Below are 9,267 nucleotides of genomic sequence, written 5' to 3'. Positions count from 1 at the left end.
GTGATCGGTCTGTGGGGACTTGCATAGAGATCACAGTGTCTGTGCCTCATCGGAGTGACCGGATATCCCTACAGGAATGCCCGATCGCGCCATCGGCATTTACAAATATAACAGTTTTCCGGCTTTTGTGCAGGAAGCTGTTACATAAGATCGGGCAGCAGAAATCCAGCGATGCTGGCTTCTGCTGTCAGGGGGGAGTCCAGGCTGTCAAACGACAGCCTGATCTCCTGTGCAGCAGCAGGACTTAGGGGATTCTTGGGATGCATTTTTTGGACGTACCGGTACATCCATAGGGGACTGAAGGGGTTAATATTGCTTGTCTGATACAAAAACAGCTCTAGTGTAGAATTATATGCTGTCAATGTAATCCGAGGTGTATTACAGTTCATAAGGATGGTCAGCTGTAGTGGCACAATCTTTCTAGGAAAGGCTGCAGTTGGCTTTGGGTTATTTTTGTTGGCTGTTAGCCACTGAACTGGGTGTTCTGTTTGATAGACTATAGCCTACACTGCTGGACTTGAAAAAGAGATACAGCCAAGCCAAGATCTTGATATAGGTACACAGTGCAAACAGGTAAAAAATAAGTAAGTAGATGCCAGATCAGTAAAACACAGTTCAGCTCTTTTGATGACATGTTTTTTTCTTCAAAACAAATCTTTTTTTTTTTATGGGCTCTTAGTACGAGTAGTCGTAACTTCTAAAGTGCTGAAGACAATAATGACGCTTTAAAATAAATAATAATATTAACAACCAGTGCTTATTTACCAGTAAACATGCAATTATTTTGAAGAGTCTCTGTGCTGCTGGAATGAAATTCAGAACATATCCCAGCTTTTATATACTTATTAACTGATTGTATTGTTACGGGCAGAGTCTTGTTATGGAGGATTCAAAAGTTTTCAAAATATAGAAGCCAGAGATCAGGTGCTTTTGTGGCATTCAGTGCAAATTATTGAAAAATGTTACACAAAAGCAGTCAGATTATGATGAGTCTTAGATCCTAGGGTTTGCCAAAGACCAGTTTATTGACACAAAAATGGAATACTATGTATTGAAATATTCATACCTGGAAACTCTCTGGGTTTGACCCGGAGATTGCCGGGTGAGAGCTGCTCCTCCGGTTCTCCGGGTCAAGACCCGAATCCTCCGGGTCGCTGGGTCTTGACATGCCACGCTCCCCGCCCATTTTTCCTTTAAATGGGGGTGTTTCCTGCTGCCGGCAGCGGGAACACCTACCGACGTCAGCGGGAACACCCACCGACGCCAGTGTGCAGTCCTGGCCGCGTCCCGCAAAGGAAGGCTCCAGGTAGCTGGAGCCCAGAAGTTCCCAGGTTTGGAAATATTTTCTTAAAGGATTAACCATTAACACCAAACTGACCAGATTTGTATGATAGTTATGCCTTTGTATGCAATTGAAACATTGTGAATTTGGTGTAGCTTTACGTCATACCCTACCCACATTTATAAAATATGTAATGTTTCAAATATTATTGAATTATAGTTTAAAGTCAATTGAAGATTGTTTTGTTATAATGATGTTGACTGTGGTAAAATACCAGACTATTTTTTAAAATGTATTTTATCTTTAGCTTTAATAGGGTTTCAAAGGATATTTACACAAAACAAAGCAATAATTCAGTGCATGCCCAATGAAAACACCTATCTAATAAATATTGGGGATTCCATCACACTATACGGCCATATATTGCTTAGCTCGTCGCTAAGTCAAAGGACCCCAACTTTGGTGAGTCCTAATTTTTCATGGCTATCTTGCTTACCATGGTGCCAAATCAATGGGACTGCATTCCATTTTAACCAAAAGAAGATGGAGTGCCAGTGAATTCACTATTTGTCAAGCAATTACAAATATCCCAGAATGATGGGATAACAGAGCCCAACTTGAATTACAGCAGAGGTTATAACAGGGTCAAAACAACAGAAATCTTAGCATCCTTCAGGTTTGGTACAGACTTTTACCAATACAGTTATATAAAGGATCTTTCATAAGACTGGGCTAGAGGTAGGATATGAATTGTAATTACAAATGGCAAGAAACATGTTTTAATGTTACATATTCCTAAATCAAGCCTTATAATATGACCATCATTATTCTTCACCTCAGATACTGATCAACCATAACATTATGACCACCTGGCTAATATTGTGTAGGCATCCCTTTTGCCGCCAAAACAGCCCTGACCCATTGAGGAATGGACTCTACTAGACCCCTGAAGGTGTGCTGTCCTATCTGACACCAAGACATTAGCAGCAGATCCGTTAAATCCTGTAAGTTGTGAGGTGGAGCCTCCATGGATGTATCCTGTTCTCCACATGCACAAGCACCCAGAAGTCCAAGTGTTGTAGAAGATGTGAATGTGATTAATCAGACTAGGCCAACCTCTTCCATTACTCTGTTGGATTTGACCACACGAGCCAGCCATCGCCCCCCACGTGCATCAATGAGTCCTGGCCGCTCATAATCCTGTCGCCTGTTCACCACATTTCTTCCTGGGTCCACTTTTGTTAGGTACTGACCACAGCAGACTTTCTGCAGGAATACCGCAGAAGAGCCGCAGTTTTGGAGATGCTCTGACCCAGTCGTCTAGCCATTACAATATGGCACTTGTCTCAGATCCTTAGCTAACTTTGAGGACGAAATGTTCACTTGCTGCCTAATATATACCACCCACTGGCAGGTGTCATGATAACAAGGTTATCAGTGTTATTCACTTTACCTGTCAGTGGCCATAATGTTATGGCAGATCGGTGTGTGTATATATAGATATATACCATATTGACTCCTTAGAGTTTGGTGCTATTTTAAAGAAAAAATAATTTTTAGAGAAAAAATACACATTAGTGGAATGGTAAAACAGTATTTTATGCAGTTAGTCAGCATAGGTTATATACAAACAGAAATTTGGAAAACCAATAGCCATTTTAAGGCCCCCCGTAATTCATAATGTACCTTACTTATAGATATGCCCCTCTGCCCCCCAGATATGCTTGATGTCTCCCTGATATGCCACTCTGCTCCCCTGATTTCCTTTATGCCCCTGATATGCCACTCTGCCCCCCTAGATATGACACTCTGCCCCTGATATGCTTTATGCCTCCCCCGACTTACCAATGCATCCCCAGATTCCCTGGTGTCTAGCGGGGGCAGCTGGTGGACATCTGCGCAATGCGCATAGACAACCTCTATCGCATCGCGTAGACTTCCACCGGCTGCAAGAGAGAGGAGGATCGAGGTCCCCTGCAGCGCTGCGGGGATCTGGATCCTAACCCTTCTGCTCGCCCGCAGCAGGGCTAAATGGAAAAAAAGCACGGCCTATATTTGGGCCAATACGGTATTCCCTTTTTGTACTAATCAATATAGATAAATATTTCACAGCCTTTGCATAAACATGTCCATCTTTGTATTCCTAATTTATGCTTGTATGCCGTGAAAAGAATAAATATTTATAAAAATGTTTATTGCATTGTAGAATAAAACAAATCCAGAGTATTTTTAAGTACTCCTTTGGTGGAATGACGCTGTGGTGTGCAATCTGGTAATTACATTGTTCTTTGAAACCTAATTGAACAATGTGCTAAATTACCTTAAGTGCTAAAACACAGCATTGTTTTCAGTTTGCTATATTGGATGTATTCGTATGATTCAGATGTGCAGTAAAAATCAGAATCGGAATAAAATAACAATACTGAACCTACAAACTAATACAACGCCACTGCATTAAATATGAATGACATAATTTGACAACATCTTCATTTCTTTTAGGCACGCAATGAGAAGATGAGAGCAGTGGTGTAACTACAGGGGTCTCAGAGGTTGTAACTGCGATGGGGTCCTTGCCTTTAGGGGATCTGGGGCGACCCCTGAGGCTGTTTGGAGGTTAGGATGGCACTGTTAAGCTGCTTGGGAGTCAAAAGCACTCAAAGACTGTTTGGTGCAAAGGTGGCACTCACAAGCTGTTTGGTGCAAAGGTGGCACTCACAGGCTGTTTAGCGCAAAGGAGGCACTGTGGGACATGTTGCTTGGTTAAGTTAGGGGCCCCAGGGCAATTTTCCCACCAGGGATCTGTGGTTTCTAGTTACGCTCCTGGATGGGAGTATCAGACTGATATGCTGGTGGAAAATGTTCCTCTGTAATGACACAAGTAAGTTAAAATTTGAGACTCTCCCAAGTAGGGGTTCACCATAGGGAAGGCTATTTAAACCCCACCCATTCTTTTATGTTAGCGCCTAAATACTTACGTTCTCACTTATTAGTACAGCTAAGTCATATTTTAAACAAAATACAACATGTTTTAAAATTTACAATAAACAATCTCTTCTAATTCAGCGGAGGGCTTTAGTTAGTTCACACTATCCATTTATGAAATAGAACTATATGATTTTTAGAGAAAACTACATTCGGTTTTTCAAGGGAGCTTCTTTGCCAACCTGCCCCCCCCCCCCAGTTATGCACACCTGCCCCACAGCTTGCTACTCTGCCTTATACCCCCTATATGCCACTCTGCTTCCCTGATGTCACTCTACTGCCCTAATGTACCTTGTACCCCCAAATATGCCACTCTGCCTCCCTTATATGCATTATTCCCCCCTATATTCCCCCTCTCTTTACCTCCAGACTCCCTGGTGTCTAGTGGGGGCGCTGTTACCCAGGTCTTCCGCCAAGGCTTCTATGACTAAGCACCGGAAGGTCACACCACGACGGTGCTCCGTCATAGAAGCCCCGGCAGAAGTGTCGGGTATCAGCGGAGTTTGTCTGCGTGCACCATGCAGACGTTCACCGGCTGCCAGAGAGGAGGATCTAGGTCTGGCAGCTGGTGAACGTCTACGCGATGCACGTAGACAACCTCCGCTGCTGCTGGCTGGTACTTCCGCCGGGGAAGGTCCGTCACAACTGCGCTCAGTAATAGAAGCCCCAGCAGAAGTGCCAGCAGCAGCGGAGGTTGTCTGCATCATGCAGACGTCCACCCGCTGCCAGAGAGGAGGATCCAGGGCCCCTGCAGCGCTGCGGGGGATCTGGCTCTTAGTCTTGTAGTCAGACCTCTATTTGAGGTCCGATTATAAGATGACCTCGAATATAAGATATATATTTTTCAGAGCACTTGCTCTGAAAAAACCTTGTCTTATAATCAAGCAAATATGGCAGGGGTATCCAACCTGCGGCCCTCCAGCTGCTGCAGGACTCCCACAATGCTCTTTCAGCTAAGGGGCTGGCTGAGGAGTATGGGAGATGTAGTCCTGCAGCAGTTGGGGGGGCACAGGTTGGACACCCCTGAAATATGGTATGTTTGATTCAATTGAAGAATGGATCATTGGCCTGACGGACTAAAACATTTTTACTTACATTAATTTTGCTGTGCTTGACTGGGTTGTTAGATTAGTTATTGTCATGATTAGTATTGTGCTGCACATTATATCCACATTGAGAGTTGTCTAGTAATAACTAGAGTAGTAGTAATTTGAGTAGTCTACGTGCTTTATTTTTTTTATCAAAGAATGGCACAGATTTGCAATCACTACTAATGTGTTTTCCTGAGAATACATTTAAGAGAAACTGTCACAGTAAGGAGGAAACCAAAGCTATTTGAAGTTTGCTAACTAACCCTTCAGGAAACCAAAATAATTCTTCAAAGGCCTTTAAAATGAACTTTCCAGTAAACCTTTGTTTAGAGCACTAAGAATGTGTAGTTCCTATGGTTTATCGGGGTGTTGGGGTTCCTTTGGGAAAAAAGGGAAAATTAAAGAATTGTTTTTCCTCTAAAATTCAAATTACGTCATTCCTCACCTCTCCTAACAGACTAAACATTAAAATTACATAAATTATTTTTAACAGATTTTTAACAATTCCAATATTACTGAGAATTTCTTCCACAAATGAGGTGCCGCTGACAAAAAAAAAATACCCCCATGTACAGGAAAATCCCTTGAGTAGAATAATTTCCCACATGCATAGGTTTTTAGTATTAGAGGGGGGCTATATTAATTTAAGCTTTGGTTAGGGACAAAGAAAGGGTTATTTTTAATGTACTGTATATTTCTAGTGGGAGGGGTAAGAGGTGTTTGGGCACCTATCTTTCAATTTTATTCCCCTTTTTATTTTTAGCCTTTTTTACTGGATTACTGGAGATCTCTTTAAAAAGACTTAGGGATCAGTGGTACCCTTACGCTGTTCTTTCAATTTTTTTTTATATTTAACCATTTTATTTATTCTTCTTGTAATATTTTATTTTTATTTTTTGCACCAAAAGCTATGTTTTTTGTTTTGAGGAGAGCTCAGAACATGTGGCATTATTATGTCTCATTGCAATTTACATAACTGAAGCGGTATAGATATAATAGACACAAACTCACCAGAGCTTGAAAGGTGAACCATAAGGGACTTCCCAGGTGTAAAGATATAAAGAAACATCAGTCAGAAACTTTTTCCTTAGTTCATGCAGCAGCCAAACCTAGGAGGTCATATGCCATTACTTTGTATAGTACAGGTTCCAGGCTGGAAGGACCTCCTAAACTTATTAAATGAAGCCTGATCACCCACACCTTGTGTAATTACGATACCAACACAAATAGGTAGGTATTATAATAATAATAATAATAATAATAGGGGGGGACAAATACAGAAATGTTAACGTTTCCCTATGCAGTAACCAAACATAGGGATATATAGTGAGTCATCCGTGGGTTGGGTAGCTGAGATAGCTTCATGAAGAATGCTGCAACCAAAAGCTGCATCTGCTGTGGCTTGAATGTCTATCTCGTAGTGTCTTGAAAATGTATGTACGTTGGCCAATGTTGCTGCTTTGCAGATCTGGTTTATAGTGATGGATGTTACTGTAGCTCTCATTAAATGTGCTGCTAGAAATTTTGGGGGTTATTGTTAACATTGTCATGATTGGGAAAGGACAGAAGGATAATCTCTTGATGGATGTTAGTAAAAAAACGCAACTTTTGAAAAAAGGGTAAGGTGTGGAGAACAACCTTATACTTATGAAAACCATGTATATTGGCTGACAAGTTTGCCCACTCTTTAAGCTGATGTCATGGCTACTAAAGAGAGTTTTGAAGAAAAGAAAATTCAACCCAACAGACTCCAGAGGCTCAAAGGGAATAACATACAATAGTTTTTTAACCAAATACGAGCTCCAGACTGAAAAGGGACTCGGGAAACGAGGAGATATATTAGAGGTGCCTTTCATAAAACATCTTATCAAAGCATTAGAAGCCAAGATTTTGGATAGAAATGCACTAAGTGCAGCAATATGCACCTTTATCGTAGCTAGTTTGAGGCTTTTAGATAATCCTAGTTGTAGGAATTTCGTAATACCAGATACAGACACTGATTAAGGTTATTCCTGGTCCATTGTCTGAGCTGCTCCAAAAATGTGAGCATAATTCCTTGAAGTGGACTTCTTCTTTGCACTGAGAAGTGGAATTTATGACTTCTGCATCCACATCTTGTCCCTCTAATACCTCCTGTTTAGCAACCAAGCAGTCAGCTGAATCTTCCTGATCACAGTAAATGGCTCTCCATTCAAGAGAAGCATCCAGTACAGTTCATTGGACATAGGTGCTCCCCAAATTTAAAATATATATTCAGGTCACCAATAATACAAAGATCATATTTCTAACACTGAATTAATTGACTTTTGGAAATGTGTGAATTCTGTCTATAGCTGAGCGGCATGTGCAAATAGTCTGTATCACCTGTGGCCGAAATACTGTTTTGGTGACCCAGTACTCGAGCAGTTAAGTGTTTTTAATAACAAAGCATGAGTCTGAAGGTAATAGGAATTAGCGCTCTGGTAAGGCTAGGTGGGCAAGGACACTACTTTATGGGATGCTACTAAGAAGCAGCTCCCAAAAGCCACCCCCAACCCTCACATGATTGTTCTTAGAAACATAGAAAGTTACGGCAGATAACAACCATTTGACCCATCCAGCCCGCCCAACCTCTGAATACTTGCCTTAGTCCCTGGCCTTATCCTATATCTAGGAACATCAAAGACAGAGCGCAGAGCCATCACAAATTCAGAGTAAAAGCAAACAACTGGAGCATTTCTCTCCCAGAGAGGAGAGGCCCACTCCAAGGCCTTGTCGGTGAAAAGTGAAATTATATACCCACCTTAGATAATCAGTGGGGAATGCATGTGGAGTAAGCTGAAAGTGAATCTCATCTTGGTTTACAAACCTACGACATGCAGCAGGATCTTCCCCATAACGTTGTGGTCGAGGTAGGTTCGTAGGAGGACTGAGAGAGGATAACGCACACTGAGGACAAGCACTATGGAGCATAGGCGGCCATAAGAGGGCAAGGACCACTGGGAACTGAAAGGTTTAAGTAGGAGCCAGAAGGATGGGGCGTGGGATTCAAAGTTGGAGCCAAAAGCAGTCTGAAACGTCACTTCTGGTTGTCAGGACCCGCGGCCATCTTGTGTATGACGTAGTCTTCCATTATAAAGAAGTGTAGCACGGGAACAGAATCGTCCACTGCCGCCCTGTAATCTGGCTGCTGCAGGGAGGAGGAACGAGGTCTTCCTCTCCTGCGTGGCTGCTGCTGCTGCTGTTGACGCAGTTTTGGAGTGGCCCAGGGCCCCTAAACTAACAATGCATATGAAAGTACTTTGTAAGTACATTCATACGCATTATTTTAATAAAAAAACTGTATTTATCTTAGGAAGAAGCTGCAGCTTCCTGCCCCCTCTGTGTCCTGACTTTTCCAACCATGTATTGGCTGTTTGAAGCAGCTAGTCAGTGGCAGGAAAGCTCACCCCTGGAAATAAATGGGAGCACCTTCAGTCCATGTGCACAGGGATCTCATTAGACCTTTGCCAGCAGCATTCATTTAGCAAGCACTGGAGCTGACTGGTGGCATGTACAGTACATTACATGCATGGACCTGGGAACCCGTGTTTCCTGCTGACATCACGGGAACGCCCCTGACATCATCTGGACCTCCCACCGACAGGGGGACCTCCCACCAACATCAGTGGGCAGTCCTGTCTGTGTCCCGCAAGGGTAGACGAAGCCCAGAAGTTCCCAGGTATGGTGATATGTTTAGTCTAACAAATCTCCTGCATGAAAAATAGCTGAGGATGAACAAAGGAAGAGATGAATAAGGGGGACATCAGCCATATTTAAGGAGACCTCTCGGCTATCATATGCATTAAAGCACAAAGAAGAGCGCTCAGTTAATTTACTAAAAACAACAATTATTACAGGACAGGGAAATGATATTACATTTTTTTCTATTAA

This window comes from Sceloporus occidentalis, unplaced genomic scaffold, assembly GCF_023333645.1.
Source record: "Sceloporus occidentalis isolate IW3139 unplaced genomic scaffold, rSceOcc1.0.p SCAF_36, whole genome shotgun sequence".
NCBI classification, from domain to species: Eukaryota; Metazoa; Chordata; class Lepidosauria; order Squamata; family Phrynosomatidae; genus Sceloporus; species Sceloporus occidentalis.
The sequence above is the reverse complement of the archived record's forward strand: the minus strand, read 5'-3'. Positions refer to the sequence as shown.